Source organism: Trematomus bernacchii, unplaced genomic scaffold, assembly GCF_902827165.1.
Source record: "Trematomus bernacchii unplaced genomic scaffold, fTreBer1.1, whole genome shotgun sequence".
In the NCBI taxonomy this organism is placed as follows: Eukaryota; Metazoa; Chordata; class Actinopteri; order Perciformes; family Nototheniidae; genus Trematomus; species Trematomus bernacchii.
The window spans coordinates 763,855-784,313 of record NW_022988007.1 but is presented as its reverse complement, the minus strand read 5'-3'; the positions used below and the strand labels follow the sequence as shown (position 1 = coordinate 784,313).

The 20,459-nt window shown below is 39.7% G+C and overlaps 1 protein-coding gene across 2 annotated transcripts in view; it reads left to right on the top strand.

Moving 5' to 3' along the window:
* Positions 1-20,459, top strand: part of uvrag (UV radiation resistance associated gene) — a 105,632-nt gene that overhangs the window by 66,242 nt on the left and 18,931 nt on the right. The window lies entirely within an intron of this gene.

Sequence of the window (20,459 nt, the reverse complement as noted above, 5' to 3'; positions counted from 1 at the left end):
GGGATTCATTTTGAAGCTATTTGGAAAACGTTCTAGGTGCTTTAGCAAGAGTACATTTTGCCTAAAAATGACTTAATATAATGAACAGTAGAAGTGTGGAAATTTGTAACTAGACGTGGTAAATATCTAGGGGCATTTTGCAATATTTTGTACATGACTAATTATTGACATAAATAAGGCCAATACATCCAGTAAATTCTGGTGTGAATTGCATAATATCACAGCCTGTTGTGCATTATACACAGTAACATGTGTAGTAAACAGGCTGCATGTTTGCATTATTTTCACATGAAACTGACAAACATTTCAAATGTAATAATAAAAAAAAAAGAGCTAGGTTACATGCAGCTAAATGGCATGGTATGATCCACATAAACTAATCTCCTGCTTTGAATATAATATAAGAAAGAAATGATTCCTCATCCTACATCTCTGAAATTGAGTTTTAAACATAAGTCTGTCTGAATTAGCTGACTGCAGAGCAATGTCTGTTTGCTATTTCTAACCCTGATCCTAAAAGAATAATGATATACAGTAGGAATAAACTGTTCTGTAGGTGTCATCAGGTTTAGAGGGGTGACTGTAAGCATGTATAATATTCATTTGACATATACCAAAGTTGAGGTCCTTCCTTCACCTCTGTTTCAAAGCTCATAACCCTTATCAAAAGAGAAACGACAAGGGCTTTGCATAGCCCTTTGCGGACATTAGCTCATGTGATTGTGCTTCGATAGAAACCCTATGACCCAAGCAAAGACATACACAGAACATTACACAGCTCCCTACCACTTCACAACTCCCTCCAGCTCAGGATGAGTTGCCAAGACTCTATACATTTCTCTACCTATTACCTTATTTCATTTCTGTGATACTGTTGAGTCCTTATAGTAGAACAATGGTACGACAATACTTGCACATACATTTTGTTTTTCCACAATTGACTTTCCTGTAAGCAGCTGTGTGTTTACTCTGTGTCCATCCACTAGTCTGTGAATCATAAATGATTATGCACACTGCGATTGTGTAACATTAATTCACTCAAATTGTAGTTTTGAAATGCACAGTACGCTAATGTCGATTTCTTTTGTCACATGTTTTACAACCTTTCCTTCAATTATATTTATTGGTAACATTATGAGATAGGAGTGATGACTATCATGTGTCAGAGCCAATTTCCTGAACCTACCTATAGTGAGTAAGGGTCCTTCATAGGGAAAGAAAGGTCTTAGTGGACAAGGATCCATTATTTGCTATACTGTATACAGTAAGGCATTGCTCCTAGCAGAAAAGTCCGGCTATATCTGGTCAAATGTGTGCTATTTATTCACTCCTCCATGTCTCGGATTCTTTTGAATAAGAATCAAAAAAAAATTAAACGGGACTATTCCAGGTTTCTCTCACAAGCCTGTTGTTCTTCCTCTCCTTGTCGAAACTGAGGTCTGCGGTTTGTGACTCACTTCTCGGTGTGTTCCAAAAAAAGAAGAAAAACAGATGATTACATCTGAACTGTCCAAACAGACTCCTCAATGTTCAGAAATCATAATGCAGCCCACTGTACGCTGTTTGTTTACCTGCACCCTGGACCACGGTTCCCCCGGCTCCGCCACCATCTCTGACTTCCAGACAGAGCCTGGTAGCAATCAGGCCATTTCTACTGCCGGCTGCCACTCATTGTCTTCATCCTTCCATAACAGCCACATCCGTTTCCCATTTTACAGGGATTGATATGATAAAACATATAATGGACAGGCATTAGAAAATGTAGTGCCAAGTCAACGTCATTTATGTCACCTTGATCACAAAAGAGAAGGATGAATGAAGCTATGAAGCACCAAGTGAAGTTTATTTTTATTGTTTTAAGCAGACCATTAATGTGTATGTTATTGCTTTAGCCCACAGAAGAACAACCTGAACCTGTACACATGGCCACATGCTGTACAAATGTTGGATAATCACCCCCTCCTTATATCTAATATAGGATAAGTTATAAACCCTGAGTTTGACAATGTGTTTTGAATTTGAACACCATTAAGGTGCCACTTTAAACAAGATCTCTGTTGACAGTGAAAAGCATGTCATTAGTGTACTTTATCACATTTCAAGCAATAAATGATTTTTGACAGGACATAAGTGGTGGTGTGGGTTGTATTATGAGTTTGTTAACAGCTTGACATGAGACAGCAGGCTGATGGCTGTCAGCCCTCTCCCTCTGCTGATTGATTCAAAGAGAGGAAGCCCCTGTTTTCTGATGCTGGATTTTAGATCAGGTCTGTCAATGGTTGAAGTATAAAGCCTCTGTTATTGCATAGTTTTACACGTTCTGTACATAACTGTGCTCTAGATCTGCTCTGTATGAAACATGCCATGAGAAAACTTCTGTCATCATGTGGCGAAAGGTAAATAATATCTGACTTGACTTGACACTATATGAATTTACTTGACATTAAATGAGTTGTTCAAACACTACATCATACTATACTTAAACATTACCATACCATACAATATTATACCGTACTTTACTATAATATGCCAAACTATACCATACCATACTATACTACACTATACCATACTATACTACACTACACTATACCATACCATACTACACTATACCATACTATACTACACTATACCATACTATACTACACTACACTATACCATACCATACTACACTATACCATACTATACTACACTACACTATACCATACTATACTACACTATACCATACCATACTACACCATACCATACTACACTATACCATACCATACTATACCATACTACACTATACCATACTATACTACACTATACCATACTATACTACACTACACTATACCATACCATACTACACCATACCATACTACACTATACCATACCATACTACACTATACCATACTATACTACACTATACCATACTATACTACACTACACTATACCATACCATACTACACTATACCATACTATACTACACTATACCATACTATACTACACTACACTATACCATACCATACTACACTATACCATACTATACTACACTATACCATACTATACTACACTACACTATACCATACCATACTACACTATACCATACTATACTACACTACACTATACCATACTATACTACACTATACCATACCATACTACACCATACCATACTACACTATACCATACCATACCATACTATACCATACTACACTATACCATACTATACTACACTATACCATACTATACTACACTACACTATACCATACCATACTACACCATACCATACTACACTATACCATACCATACTACACCATACCATACTACACTATACCATACCATACCATACTATACCATACTACACTATACCATACCATACCATACTATACCATACTACACTATACCATACTATACTATACTATACCATACTACTGTATACTATACAATACTATGATAAACTATACCGTACTATACTATTCCATACCATACCATACTATACTACACTATACCGTACTATACTATACTATCATTTACTTTAGAATACTATACCGTACCATTTCATACCTTACTGTACTATACTATAATACATTATACTAAGAGTTGTATCAGATAATAGGCTTGTATGTTTGCATTACAAAATGCAGAATATAGATAAATATTGATATATTATTTTTAATATATATTTATATAAATATTTTCCAAATATGTGACAGTTATAATTATAATAATTACTTATGTAATATTTGTGGCTATTACTTTTGAAACACAAGTTGGGAGCAACCTAGTGTTTGTTTGTCTTGGCCCAGGCCGAACAAGAGAAGTGTAAAAAAGCTTGAGCAGCTCCCCGCACTCAGACAGGAAGAAACACTACTGAGAAATGACATTTAGATAAGAACTGTTTTTTCTGCTCCAAAAAAACGTCTCCCAGTGGTTTGGTCGTTCTTTGGTTCTCTGACTGGAAGTCCTTGTTCAAGCTACCTATTAACCAAACCCAGGCCTTAACGTACACTTCTCTATGCCCATGGGTTTTCATAGCCCTACTGTGTGGTCTCTGTTTTCCATCACAAACTTTTGTTGTTAGCTACAGCTCCCATCCAGTGCCACTCATTGGCCAGAGTAAGTTGTTGGTGGGACCCTTTTTTACAACAAGTAGGAGCACCCTTTTCTATAAACGGATATTTTCCTTTCTCGCTGTATCAAGGAGATTGTGGGAAGGCGGTAGTTTGTCTGAGGTGCAGTGCTTGTAAAGCCTTTACCGCCCAGCAGGTTCCATGTTTGATAAGAAAGAAAGAGTGGAAGCATGTGACACTCCAGTACAATGCCGAGTGGTCTGTCAGCCTGACATCCTCCAGAAGTTGCATTTTATAAGCCACTCTCAGACCGCAGTTGTAAGTGTGTGTCACTGTTCTGTGGTTTCTAGTTCTGGGCGTGTGCGTAGTGAGTCCGTCAGCATGCTGCGATTATGCCTGAGCTGCAGGGTTTTATGGAAATTCCTCTGGACAGCCACCTATGACTTTATGAAACACTTAAATTCGTCTAATTGAATTTCCACATTTTGTGGTTGGTAGTTCCAGGTTTGTCCATCACCGCAAACCATAGGCGCGCTAGTTCCACTAAATATAAGGATAGAAGTAAATGTTAGTTCTGTGTCTGTGTGTATGTGTGTGTATGACTAAGAGAAATCGCGAATGATCGGAGAGAATTTCATACAGTAAGTGCCAAAGTATTTTTTGGATTATTTAAGTGTTGACCAAAGTTTGGTGTCTCTAGCAAGTCAAGCCACAATGTCATGTTATTTATAGAGTTTTTTGATTGCATAGACGTCATAGGATGGAGAGGTTACAGTAGTTTCTTCATGGTAGCAGAATAAATTGGTCCACAGAGAATACAGAGATGATACATTAAGTGGAAATGTTTAATTTGCTTATATCGTCTTTTAAGATCAATCTGTGTTGTTATGAACATCTTCCTCCCACGGGTCAGACTGCGGGTTTGACTGGAGGAACTTTCTGAGAGGACGGATTTGCTGTGATTCTGGGTGTTTGGAAAGTGTTGACTGCTCTGCTCCATCATTTACTTAATAGTGCCTCTGCAGTTTCCAGATGGTTTGAATTTGTATCCGAGGCCTGTTTGTTTCAAGTCTGCTCTCCTGTTGTCTCACTACATGCTATACTTCTCTGCTTCAGCACCAAGGCCTCTCTGAAGTCCCGTCACTTACAGATAACTCCTCCGTCTAAACTCCACTTCATGTTTCTGTGGTAATATCTAAAAATGCTGGCTTGGGTTCAAAGGAAACTTACTGCTCGGGAGATAAAAGGAAAGACCAAAACCAATCAGACAGTCCATTACAAGTGAGTTTTGTCTTCACTGGAGGGTTTATCTCTTCCATAGATCATAGTTATGTTACTGTGTGTCGAAATATCTGCAGTTTTCTGTTTTTCTCTTGGTGAAGTTGAGGGGAAACTGGACCAAGGCACACAAACAAAAGATTTCTCTCTGCTTGTGGGCTTTTTTTGGCTGCCAAACTTCACTCCTGCGGCCCCCACTAACTTGTCATAAGAATAAAGAGGGGCAGAGACCAATTATATTTTATGTCAGCGAGTTTAGAAAAACTTGTTTTTGTTGTTAATTCATCAAGGCCTGTGTGCTGTCACATGGGTGTTTGGGAGTAGAGGTATTCAATCATGAGCGCAGGGCTTGCTGTGGCTCAGTGACATTAAACAGCTCTTAGAATAAAACAATGCTGGCCTCATCTGGTCACTATTTGAAAAAATATCTAGACACCCTGACTCTGTTACTGCTGCTACCCAGTGCCTTCTGCTTCCATGTGGATTTCATTACAGCCCTTTGACTCTGGCCAATCAGCAGCTTTCCATCTGAATTAACAAAGCCACTCTGGACAACAGATCTCTTTTAGTGGCACTCCTCATCAAGTTAAGAGGGTCAGTGTCGGTTTCCCCTAATTTGGTTTCATCAAGATAATGTCAGAATTAGTCTCCTTCTCTGCATGTCAGTCGCTCCAACACTCCTGTCAATCAAATACATTTCACCTCATTAGGCCAGTATCTCCATCACCCCTGATGTCAGCCTCCATTACTCTACCAGGATGAGAGGGTCTGTGGGGTGTCATCTTTGCTTCACCCAGCCTCGTCCTTCTGTCTTTATTAATGAAGCGTCTGTGATGGGTCCAGGCCTGTTGTCCCAGAGGCCAAATCATCGTTTTACAGTTATTGCGTAAAGGGGGCTAAGGGGCTCATGAAAACAGCCGTTAAATAAACACCAGCTTAAGTAAAAAAAAAGGAGGCTGCAACAGGGTCCTTTTTTTTCTTTCGCTTTGAAGATAATTAGTGTAAGCTGTTTTTTCTAAGTCTGGATAACTTACTTTTTAGCTGAATGAACAATGTAACTTGTTTTATGAAAAAAAATGCATTGCACTTACTGAAAAATGCTGCTCCTTATACTTGGATAGGTTAAATGCAGGGACTGAATGTCACTGTATGTGGTGCTGTGTACGAGAATAGACGAGATTTTTGAGACATATTTTTGTATACATATTCAGTATTAACATAAGAAAATAAAACTGACTAAGGAATCTTGGCTACCTAAAGGATAATTCTATTGAGGCTAATTTGATTGAATTTCAAAGGAAAATCATTGCAATGTGAGATGTCGAAGGCGCTGTTAAAATGTTGTTCCCAGCAACAAATGATAAAGCTTATATATCATATATATATAGATTATGTTAGATTGCATCTTCAATGTATTGTTTGTTGCTACCCTATACATGTAGATTGTTACTCCCCCATTATGGCGCCAACAGACATATCTTAAGTTTAGTGGACAAATGATTGCCAAACCTGTTGTCACCATGGAAACAGACCCTATTTGGAAGTTAAAAGATGTCGTAGTGAAGTCGTTGGCTTGTGCTTTTCAGAGCAATTAGGATGTTGTCCGCAGAAACTGCACACAAGCTAAATATGCATCCGACTACAAATATACGTCAGCTCATGTGTTTGGCTTTCCTATGTTTGGAGCTTCAGCCCAACCACAAGCATAACGGTCACAGGAAGCAGTTTGGAGCATAAAGTTATTCTTGAGAGGAGCTGAGTATTACTCTGAGAACCAAGCTTCCAGCTGCAATGTCAAAATTAATCTTTTCCATCTAAGTTGACAAGACTCACTCCACATGACGGCACCAATTGGCCAGTCTGCAGACCACAGAGTTATGATCAATACATCCAACAGATGAGAGCTGATGTTTATTCAGTTGTTTGGATTTGTTGTTGATTGGTTATGTAGCTTTTCCTTCGACTTTCATTTTGATTTTGTCAAATGTAATATTTTCTACAAACTGTGTTATAGCTGGTCCTTACAGCAAAAGTCTAAGAAGACCTTTTTATTCAGTGGAATGTTATGAACTGTTTATTTTCACATCTATTAATAATTGGTAACATCTCTTGTATTTACCGAATGCTTCTCGCAACATTATCAAGATCCAGATAGCAGAAAATGTGTGTAAAGTAGGTCATAAATGTCATTAAGAGTGCCATTTAAAAAAATAAATAAATAAATAAAAAAAAAGGCTCCAAAGGTTTTAAATCTTACTTGCTTCAAGCTGTAGGATCCCTGATCTAAAATATTTGATGTCTTACTTTTGAATGTCCCTCATAAGATGAAAGATGATGTACAGTACAGCTGCTTTTCCTGAAGCTGCAAGCATCTTTTTTGATATGAATTGGCTGCTGCAGGAGAGCCGGCTTGACCTTCATTTTACTTTAGCCTTCAGTTCAAGACAGCAGTGGCCTCCTTCCAGCTCATTAGAGAGTTACAAACCACACATTCAACCTCACACTCTTTCCCTCATGCTGAATTAATGGAATAATCCACATAGTTGGCTACCAAAAGTGTGGTAGGAAAAAAAACATGACCACACAATAGCTATGTGTTTCTTGTTCATCCGTCTGTTTCTGCCTCTCTCTAAAAGTCCTACTCGTGTTGCGTTCCTTGAGACATTACACTAAAATTGATCTATTAGGAGAACCCAATATTATGGGTTTCTGTTGTTTAACTGTACAGCGATTTAGTGCAAATTGTATTAAATGTTATAAAATGTTTAAAATATTTAAATGTATTCAGTATATCTTTTGTCTGGCTGGCTGCATCTGGAGAGGAATTGCATAGCTAATGAATGTAATCATTGTATCATAGGCAAACAAATTAAGAGCTATGAGCTGTTATCACTAAGCATACAGTAGAGCGGGTTGAACTCTGGACAGCACTCCAAGTGAGCTTGGATCCGCCAGTCTTATCGCAGATTACACCTCTTTATCTGATTGAAAACAACTACGCTAACGCTCCACACGGGGGTTTTGCCACAAGCGTCGCGTTGCTTTGTTGGTGAGATCAAATATTGTTTACATTAAATCGTCCCTGATTCTGATCAGCTATTCATTATGACATTAATCTTTCTGTATTGGACTATGACTTATAAATTCCAATCTTAGCAGCCCTTCGGCCGTGCAAGAAAAAAGGTTTAACATCCTTAACACTATGCAGGGTCACAGTTGAACAAACCCAGATGAGCAGAGAATGCTCCGGGCTCTCCAAAGTGAACCGGACACGGCCTCTACTCCTCCCATACCATGGCAGGTTTCAATTTGATACTTGGGGCCAATAAAAAAGAAAGCCAAGGGTTCTTCTTTTCTTTTCTTTAATGTATAGCTATGTTGCTCTTTAATTTATACGCTCTTTTCAAGAAATCATCATTGCTTTATATTTTCTAAAGATACGCACTGAATTTTACTGACAATTAGTTTACAGTCAAATGTGTGACGCAGAGATTACTGGAGGTACATTTACAACAACTCACTTCTAACCCTCTCTTTACTTTTTGCTCAACCATTACAGTGTAATGAAATCCTAGTTCTGTTCTCCACAATTTAGTCTAAGTCAAGCGTGACTTAAATCAATGTGAATTAGTGCTGACCTTTTATACCATATTTCACATTCAAAGAATGTACTTTCCTGTCTAATGTTCTCATGTAATTGTTCTTTCTGCAACTTAATGTGGACTTTGCCGTGGCTCTGGGAAAGCTGACCTCAGTCTCAGATCTCTTGTACAATAGCCCAGGCACAGATTATATCTAAGATGCCTGCTAATACTTAATATGTCCATAACCAAATCCTGATAGCTCTGTCTACATCCCCCACTAACACATCTATGCAGATACACACAAAAACAAAAAGTGTTTCTTGGAAAGCGCATCACAATCTCCAATCTATTCTACAAGAGCCACGGCACATCTGATCTGCCAGCTTACAGCTAGGATGCCTGCTAATACTTAATATGTTCATACTTTATCCTGATGGCTCTGTCTGGCTCCCCCACAAACAAAGTTACACAAATACACACAAAAACAAACTATCTTTCAAATCTGCAGTATGCCCTGTGTGCATAAATTAAATCAATAAACCTACAGTATATTGCATATGATAATCATAGCTAAATCCTTCATGGTGTGGATATAGAAAGAACTCTTGTTTTCCAATTTAAACTCTTATCCTCACTAGCCCAAATTCCTTCACAAAGCAGTTTGATGCTGCGTATTTTACCCTGGTAGAATAGTAGCGGGATCTGTCTGGAAATCCTTTTGAACTCTGTGAAATATTGGAAGTCTGAGGTTTAATCTGGGGCTCTCTGGTTACTGTTTTTGATAGGGCATGTAGTCGGCCAGCCAGTTGGACTGTAGGCCAGACGTGGTTGTTTTACTGTCATCAAGGTTGTATTCCAACTGGAAAAATAGTTTTTATGAAGTAAGCGGACAGAGGTTTAGAATGTTATTTGCCAGATGCAAAATATGCCTTTTGTTGTTACATGTTGGAATAGTGAGAAACAACAAATCCCAGATCAGTTTTATCCATTCTTCATTTCTTGTTATGGCTCACTCAGACTTTTGACTTGGTAAAACAACTGCAGACATTTGGATAAGTAGCTCTCGTCAACCATCACTTTGAAAGCAATACATTTCAAAGTTAGTAACCGAGACAGATCAAGGGGGAATGTACACAGTTAGCCAGCCCAGGCTGTGACCTCCAGTCCCGTGGTAATACTAATAGAAAATCTCAGTCGTAAAACCATCCACAAAATGAAGAGGAAACGAAGAGAAAATAATATGCCCATTCACGAGCATTGGAAGCGAGAGAAATTGTGGGCAGCACGAAGCCAGGATAGGCACCTGCCCACAAACCATATATTCATCCCCAGCGCTGGTTTAGTATTTTCCTAGGGGCCTTGTGGGAACACAACACGCATATAAAAAAAGATTTCCCTTGTAAAATACCACAACACTTTTATTCCAAATAATAAAATGAGTGTGATCAGACTAAATTGGCTATGGCTAAATTAAAATAATGTTTGAATGACTATATTTGGCAGCTTATTTAAAAGGCGTGCTACAACTCGGACAAAGTTTGTTGTTTGTTCCTCCATGCATGTATCTTTCCATGCCCAGGAGAAGACATTAGACCTGTACATGGTATCCTCCCTTTCCCTCAGGACTTCACAGACCTTGTGCCCTTTACTGTTCGCCACCTTTCCCCATCTGACCACAAACTTTTATAGCATCCCTCAAGAAAAAGCTCTGTATGCTTTGAATCTACAAAGCAGTGAATTAGCATATTCTCGTAGGTGTGCCGTGTCCAGGCTCCAGGAGTCCTTGTTAGAGCTGCCATGGAGGATTGATGATGCATGCCAATACTGCTAACAGGAAGTTAACCTCAGTGTTGTGACTTCACAAACAGGGTCAGCCAATGTGGGTTACTTTAGGGCAATAGTTGTTGCAGTGGTGAGGGACATTAACCCCTGAGGATCAAAGCCACTCTCATAGATGGTGGCTCGTCCAATAGGTGTCACTGTAGCACATGTGACTCATTTGCCTTCTCTTCTGACCAGCCAATCGACAGACTAAATAACCACATCATGAAAGGATCTCATTAGGACTGCTTGAATGGCAATACCCAGCTCCCACCCGCCCTGCAGTGATTGGGGTCACAGGAGTCTAACATTGGTCTCTTGTCAGCGGTGGTCTCCCTAACTGAATTTCCTATTCATCTCACACAGCCTTTCCCGTAATTATGTAAATCTGTTGACTGAATTTGGCGGCAATACGATACTCCACAAAGTGTAACAACAAGTAATGCGACGGAAGAATCTGGTTTGAATTAGGGCAGCGTTTGAATCAGACTCGGGCACAGTGAGTACACCACACCTGTATTACATTACCACAGAGACAGAATGGAGGCGAGAGAGTAAAGGGAGCAGAGTGGAAGAACTGAGAGTGTGCAATATTAAAAACTGTTTTATTACACGCTTGTTTGAAATGGCAACAGAGACAGGAAGTACAACGAATATTACATTTCAGCTTATAAGGAAGTGCTTAAACATATAGTATGAACTATGCAGTCAGGCAGTTCCCATGTACGCGAGTGTTGAGTTTGCTTTGGTTCTTAAACATCTTACAGTGATAAGGCCGCTGCTAAAGTCAATAACTTAGTCAAACACCATAATCTTAAACATACTGGACCATTATCTGCTATCTAATAATCTAGAGGTGTGGATACGTTTATGAAAGTGAAAGGCTTTAGCCCATGCACAACCCAAGACTCTAAAAGGCTATTCATGTAAAAGATGCAATGTGCTGGTTATTGGACTCTTACAACACAATGGGTACATTTTTACAGGACTGGAGCAAACAATCTTTTCAGAGGTTTTAGTAGTATGGCTGAACAGCAGCTTCACCAAATGACAAGCTTTCTGAACTCCTCCAACTTGGTGTAAAAACCAAATGACACCTTTTCACCATACTTTTTTTTTTAGCTCAGGTCTATTTATCTTTTTCACATCCCTAAACAAGATAATTGTTAATATTAGATTTGAATTGCTATGATTCTTTAAAGGCCTCTATTAGCCGAGACACTGACCTTTAGATGATAGAGGCTCATGTAAGCTATGAGTATTAAGCCATCTCTTTAAAAACAGAAATGCTCCTGTTCCATTTCTTTTGACAGATGTTAGCTACATTTGAGTCATGGTAGTCCCACAAGTTCTTCCTGTTGCTTGCTGCTCAGCAGAACAATTGACTTTGGTTGCTACAACCTGAGGTGGTGTTAATGTTTTTTCAACAACCACTCAAAACTAATGCCTAAAACCATGGGTACCATAGACCATTTTTTATCACTTGCTTGACACCTTTCAGGAATTGATGGGAGTAACATTATTTGACTTGTCTAATCAGTGCAAACACACATGGCTCTGGCAAAACAAGTGTGCGTGTGTCACTGGTGGACTCCACAGCCTCAGCTCAAATCTTTTTGTAGGAGTATTTATTTTAAACAAATGTATGGTACAATCCCTAGAGCTTAATAGTTACTATACAGTTACTGTACTTGTGTTGGAGGTTTACTATGTCTCAACAATTTATGAAAATAAACTCCACTCAGAAGAAGAAAAAATATGATACTTTGTTGATCCTTCTTTTCTCTTTCTGTTTGTCCTCTGGAACGTTTGAAGCCAGGCCATTTGAATGAATAATAATTTCTCGTTCCATTATACCACTGCCATAGTAATTGCGTTGGAGTGTTGACATTTCGGTATGGCATTTTCTGCCTAGTCTATATCCAATGTAACTGAGTGGAAAGGTTTGGAAATAGAATAATAATTAACTCAAACTTTAGCATGGAAAATGAAGAAATACCGTCAGCAAGACAAGTAAAAACAAGGGAAGATGCTTCTCACTATGAATATGTGGGAAGATATTTCCTGTGGTAAGCAAACGCCAGTGGTGTTTATGAATCCAGATTGCCAGTTTGGCTTAAAGACCGGAGGATGATGACCGTGGCACGTATTCAAGGCCAGAAAACTGCTCTGAGTATAAGGGAAGTACATTTCTGTTGTGAATGAATTATATGACTCTAGCCAGACTCAAACAACTTTTCAGCCTTGCTCTGTATATTTATTGAGACACATGAAAGGCTGCAGTGATTAATCAAGTTGGATTTCATATTCAACGCTGAACCGCATGATTGTTGAGGTTTTGAACCTCCATTGCTCCATGTGAGGTTTTATCTGTCGTAGTCGGATACAAAGCTGCAAATGTAAACTAAAAAAACTGCAGGTCAGCAAAAAACGACAGAGGATTGCTAAAAATATACATCAAATCAAAACAGTAAGGACCAATAACAATTAACATATTATTCTCATATTCATGTAAAACATATACATTTGTTCACAGTTTCCATCTGCAGCCGCTTTGTCTCTGCCCTTTTCTATGTGTCCTGGTCAACTGTAACTTATTTAGTGGATGAGTGAAGGCTGTATACAGTAAAGTGAGTTTCATTATGTGCCCACGATAAGCCAGATGGGCGAAATCATTGGAGCACCGCACTGTAGCCAATATAATCAACCATTTCAAATCTACCAGTGAGCTAGAAAGAGCTTCTCAGAGGGGGAATCCTGTGTAATGTAAATCAAATAAAGTTCACAAAGGCAAAACGCATATGAAGACGCATGCTGATAAGACTGAAAGGTACAATCTTACATCTTTCCAACTATTGACAACATAAGTAGTTCTGTGTGTATTTGTTAACCTTACATTATCACCCCAAACATTTCTGTTCTGGCTACATTTCCCTAGATGAATGTTTCAGTACGTATGTACGTTTTCAACCTTCATGTTAACAATGAATGTTTTTGCAATCGGCTCCTGGCAGATCTGTTCTAGCTGCCAGGAGTAAGACATGGACCAAACTGTTGGCTGCCTTTTCTCACACTCTTTTGTTCCAAATGAAGGGACCCTATGGTGGAATATAATAACATCATTTCTTAATGATGCTTTACCAAAGTCATGACTTAAAGCCAATTTGACTCATCATCTCCAATCAGAGTGTAAGTTTGAGATATATTGTTAATGTAGCCTAATATTAGCAATACGGCTAAAATAAATGTCAGAATAGGTGCTCAAGTTACACATACAAAAATGCATTTAGAGATCATGTGGGCCAGTTTGAATTTGGAATGTTTTTTAAAAATGTCTCAGGGCTACAAACACTGGGAAAGGGAAAGTCCAGTTTAAGTAAGATAATAAACAGCAGTTGCCATGGTCTCTACCAAGTTTTCACTCTCTGGTTCAGCTACAAGGCGATAGATCAAAAATATTCATTGTTTTATTTCCAATGTTCAAAGTGATAGTCAAACATAGCTGCTATATTGCATGTTCTGGGTTAAAATAAATATACTGTGTAACACAAAAACTTGTGAGGTCTGGCTTTGCAGCTTGGCCACAACAGATACCGGCAGTGGTTATTATGGACCAGTCAAACTGTTTATTGTAACGTCAAAACAATAAATCAGACATAAAATCTCTGTATCTGTAAATAGAGTGTTTTCATGTACGTCTCACTAACCATATCAGCCCACCGAGGTGAATGAGTTGTTTATTCCCTCAAAGCTGGACTTAGCCTTCGAAAAATTGGGAACAACAGTTGGCAAACACAAATAGATCATGAGCTTTGTGTAGCTGTAAACAAAGATTTGAAGCAATTACAAGAAACCTTCTTTTTTGTTAATTGTGGTGTCCCCTGAGGACAAAAGTAGTAGTGTTTTTCTGGAATGAAGAATGCGGTTCTCATTGACTACCATCGCCTCTTGTTGCAAAGATCTTGATCTTGCATTTGTTTTGGAAGCGGGTGAAATAATGATGCAGCACTATTTGACAGGATGCAGAGCAATACAACCTGTGCAATGCCTAGTGCTTGTGTGTTGGTCATAATTACAGTTAGTTTAGCTGCATACAACTCGTGTTAGCCGAGGCACGAACTAGCTAACAATGACAATTAAATCATTGATGTAAAACCAGCTCTCTCAATTTAGATTTGAAAAAAGACATAGCAGTGTACAATGAAGAGTGACCATTTAGGATCGGCTTTGAAAGAAAGAAACATGAACTATGTGTGGGCTATGTGGTTTTCATGCGCTAGCCAATCGGCTTCAGGGGACACTGTGGATGCCCAAAAATGGCTTTCACGAGGAAAGAAACTGTTGGTTATTGACCATTTTATTGCTCGTCTCTCTTGAAATTAAGTCTTAAAATCTTTGAGGAATGGCCATTATGCATTAACACGCATTTCAGTTCAAATAGAAATGAATGCAACAGTAGCTAAAAGCATGGTTTATTAGAATCTAACACAGTCTTCACTATTGCATTGGACTCATTAACATTAACAACTGTCAGATTGGAATAATAATTGAGCTGTTTTGTTTAAGCTTCAGTCATTTCTAAAGTTATTTATTTTCACAAACAAATGGGTTGATGTTGGCAGTTTAATTGAGCGAAGTGTTTGGCCTTCAGGTGACTGCAACACAATTAGCTTTGGCTTCAAAATACAACCCAGCATGCTGATTTCTAGCATTTCCTTGCAGGATCTGTATAAATGCCAGTATAATCAACAGGAACTGTTCTATTACACTGTAACATAATGGTTCACTCTAATGTTAATACTTTGATATTTCATCATACAATGCTATCGTTCAGCTCTTATAATAATATAAGAGCTGAAAGTTTTTTTTTTGTATTCACCGGCATGTTAGCTGTTCATGAATCAGTCATCTTTACAAGAACAGACACAGCCCTGAAATATGATCAGTGACAGCTTATCTCCCATAGCTCCAGTTCTCTGCATACTATGAGGTCTATGAATGGAGAATAATGTCTGTGTCAACCTCACAGTCTCTGCTCAAGTATCCAGTCCACAGTTTGACCAGAGGGATGTAGGAGGGAGGAACACCTGGTCAGCCCCTCTATAACAAGCTGTCATAGAACCTAATGAGCTCCCTGATTATCTTCCCTAGGGAGTATGTAAAACATACGTACTCTGTAAAACAACCATTTCTATTTTTACCCCTGTGGACAAAAGCCACTTGATTTATAAATCTAAAGCTAAACTAGGTAATTGTCCTTGATGCAGGTCAGACATGCACAGGATACTCCAGAGTTTGATTTGGATATGTTAACCTCCTGACACATGAAACACAACCTTTTGGATGAAAATATCCTGTGTCTCAGATTCCCAGCTGCACTGCTCATCTCCATTGAGGATGGATGACCACTTGTCAATGATGCTAATGATATGCACCAGTTGAGATGTCTGCGCTGACAAGGGTCTCCTAAAGTGACCTCATAGCATGCGAGTAGCGGGGAGGTGTGCTTTTTTTTTACCTGCACCGCCACATCAGCGGCAATCAACCTCAAAGTTCTCTGCAGCCCGCCCACATTTGTGGTCTGATGTGAGGGTGATTAGTACTGACAAACCGAGGGAAACTGTAATACGTGGCATAAGCCAGGCTGTGTTTGTTTAGCCTCTGTACGGAGCTCAGGGCAAACAAGCAGGTTTTGCCGAATGATGGGTGGCATGTACTGTAAACTGTCTGCTTCCCTCCGGCTCTAGTCAGTATGTTTGTGTGTTCATGGCTCAAGTAGATTGGCAGGCTGGGACTGTTTACTCTGCTGCAATATTTAGGGTGTTTCTCCATCTTTGAGATAGATGAGGATGATTCCCCACATTTTCAGATGTGACGGTCAGTTCTCTAAACTTAAATTAAACCTTGCGGCCATAGCAACAGGCCATAGCAACAGATTCCCTATACGCACACTAGGAAGTCTCCACAGCAATGCATGGGTTTAGAAGAATAGCTAAACAGGGAAGGGAGTGTCCAGACACAGAGGTGTGAGCCGTGGCAGGGGGACCTGGCTGGATCTGTTTCACTATGTCATCATGTGAAAGAACCCCCCCTACCAACTCCTCTCGCCTTACAGCCTCCCTCAATGGGTGAGGGACATTTCTCACCACGATCTGGTTAGCCCCATTACAAAGACCCCGTGGCCAGCAGCACTCTAACATACACATAAGCACATTCACGCAAAGGACTACACCAGCATCCATCACAATGATAAATGTAAGGGAAACTAGAAATGACAAGCTGTCTCAGGTGGACTGATTCGGAGCAATTTGTATAATCTGGTCCGGAGCTGTTGACATAGGAACACTCAGAGGTTGTTTCTCATTGCCGTGTTTGTATAGAATTTCTCTGAGATACTCACTGTTTTGACTCATAGATTCACGACCTTCATGATGGTGCCAATAATTGGAAATGACACTCAGCTTAAGCTGCCTTACACATTTATTTTTCCTTTACAACATTCCCTGTTCTCTTTTCACTCAGATGACACAGCCAGGTCAGTAATGTTTGTCTCAAGAGAGCAGCGAAGAAGGGAGGGGGTTTGCATATTTTCGACAGCCAGCGTCCAGGATGTATGCCTTCCTAGGACGAAGGCCATAAGCAACACACATACACACACACACACACACACACCGTGCACTCTGAGGAGAAACCTAATGCAGCTCCCACCAGGGAGGGCCAGACCAGTTTATGAATATTGATAGAGTCTGGTTGCTGAGGACTGGGTCAGCAGTAGGCCTGCAATATTTAGTCTTCCAAACTGTCTGAAAGTGTTTAACACATCTCACTACAAAGATGGTGTGACGCAGCCGTCACCCACTGCTGCCAAACAGACACTTAGCTCAAGTGTTGTTGGTGCCCACTGGCAGAGGTTTGGCACATGCTTGAGCCAGCTTCAATGCAAGTGGAATTCTCTTTTGTTAGCTTGGCTGTGGCATCAGTTATAAATAAATCTTAGCCAGTACATCCCATTGTTTTATCCCCATTAGCGAACACTATAATAATGAAGTGCACTGGCGGCAAACTAGCGATATAATGGTAGTAAATCCTTACAGGCTGCGCAAATAACCCAACAGAATTAATGTTGGCTTCCTTCGACACAAGAATATTGGTACAAGGTTTCAAGGTTTTTTATTTGTCGTACGAACATAGCTACAGTGTAGTTATGACGATGAAAATCTTAGGTCACAGGCTCACTCCAACAGTGCAACACAATAAAACAGATAAACAGAAAAATATAGTGCAAGTAAATAGTAAAAAATAAATTAAAAAAGTTTTTTTTTTTAAAGTGAGATAGTGCAATAAGAGTCTATATGCAAGTTATTGGAATATGATATATATGATATATTATATAGCCAGATTAATGTTGTGGATGTTGTTTCAAAGTTCAGGTGTTTAACAGTCTTTACAGTACATGCATTGAATATAGGAAAAAACAGCACAAATAACTTGTATTTGTGTAGTACTGTGTTGACCAGATCTAACACAACCGCTGCTGCCCGCAACTTTCATTGAGGTGAGAAGTGTCCAGCATTTCACACTCAACTTTTTAAACATTATCTATCTGGGTACTTCTCTTGCACTGCATCTTGCAATACTTCACATTGGGACACTTTAACGCGCTTAAAAAAACACATGTACCGAAGTACACAAATTGAGACATAGCACAAGTTTCTATATGCTGCACGCTTGGCTTGATCACTTCTCGCGAGGAAAACATCAGACACACATAGAAATGCACACTCATGCTCCCTCTCTCCCTCACACTCGCAGACATACAGCCGTGTAATTTGACATAGGGCTCCTGTCAGACACGCAGTGTGCTTATTACACACACTTCAGAGCTCAAGGCAAGTAATGGAATTTAAAGATATCATTTTGTTAAGCCTTCTGACTGAGAATCAAAGAAAGCATACAGTATATCCAACAAACGCTGTTTAACTTTCTGAAGCCATAATATTTATTCTTTGCTCATATCTGATTCACGCTTTCTGATTCATACTTTCTAGACCGTGTCCTTGAAATTTCCATTAGATTGGGATTTACTTTTTTTTAGCATCTGGCCGCAGAACAAGCAAGCCCCCTGCTCAATGTTGCTATGTTCTTTCTGTTTCTAAACTCGTGGTGTTATTGATCTTGGCCTCCTGCTCAAACCCAATTCCGCTGGCCTGGCCCAGTGGACAGCGCAGCGTCACTTGGTCAGACCCTGAGGTTTACTCTGAGCCATGAATGGATCTCTATGTTGTTCTCATAGGTTCTAACCATTCCATCAGCATCTGGGTTTTGAGGCGCCCCTCTTGTCTGACTCCCTTAATCTGAGTTTCTTTGATTAGGTCGTCCTCTAATACCATCATTACTGTTGGACCAATTTAGGCCAGAAACACACACGTGCTAACACACTGGAACATTGATGGGGACATGAAACATATCGTATCCTTCATACCATGCAGTTCACACACTTTTCTGGCAGCTATTCAGACGGAATGGGATTTGGCCATTTTATGTTGAGTTGAAATTTGACACAAATGAACATGTGGCCTCCTCTTATGCCATTCCTATTGCTATAAGTCAAGCATAACCAGTTGTTTTACAGCAGGATTCTGGTTATAAATGTACCCAATTATACAAGAAAACAGTTATTGATGTATTTTGGGGGCTGCTGATACCTTTAAACTATTTATCTCATTCTTAATTAAAAAAAAACAAGTAAATGTGACCTATGCCCTTTAAGGCTCAAAGATGTATTTCTCTAATGTCTTTATAATTATGTCACTCATCCATTGTGGAGATGTGTGTGTGTGTGTGTGTGTGTGTGTGTGTGTGTGTGTGTGTGTGTGTGTGTGTGTGTGTGTGTGTGTGTGTGTGTGTGTGTGTGTGTGTGTGTGTGTGTGTGTGTGTGTGTGTGTGTGTGTGTGTGTGTGTGTGTGTGTGTGTGTGTGTGTGTGTGTGTGTGTGTGTGTGTGTGTGTGTGTGTGTGTGTGTGTGTGTGTGTGTGTGTGTGTGTGTGTGTGTGTGTGAGATAGTGGTTGCTGTAGAAGTGAAGACCAAACAGATGTCAGCTGGTGCAGTGTGTGTGTGACAGAGGGGCCTCAGAGATATACGCTGGACGTGCGGCATGATGCTCCTCTGCTGTTCAGTAATAGAGGTTAAATAAACTCTCCGGGACAAGAGTTGGCTTGCTGTGACATCGCTCAACTGTTGGAGGAGATTTCCTGGCACCGAGCTAGTGTTTCAAGGTGGCCTTGTTGATTTTTTTTCACTGGATTTGATTCTATCATCATGAAATAAAACACTGTAGTGGGAGGAAAATTTCAAGGCCACATTTAGAAGTGGGTCTATTGAAGAGCAAGGGAGAGATCATAGGAGAGTGTAATGGGGTTTTCTAATACGCTCTCTTTGCCCCATTTCATCCAGATGTTTTTACACCCGCATCTCATCCCCTGTCTTTCCACACGCCTTATATATTAGCTCACATGCCTGTTATCAGGGGAGGATGCCCATTGTGTGTCCAGATGAGTAATGGTCTGATGGGGAGAGAAGAAATGTGTCATGGTGAAAGAATGTAGACTTCAGACCTCTCCTGATGGTGGTATTTCTTTCTTCTCCTAACAACATCCGACCATGGAGAATGTGCATACGTGTCTAAGTGATGCGCAGTGTGCTAGCCACTCCACATTATTATGCTTGTAGG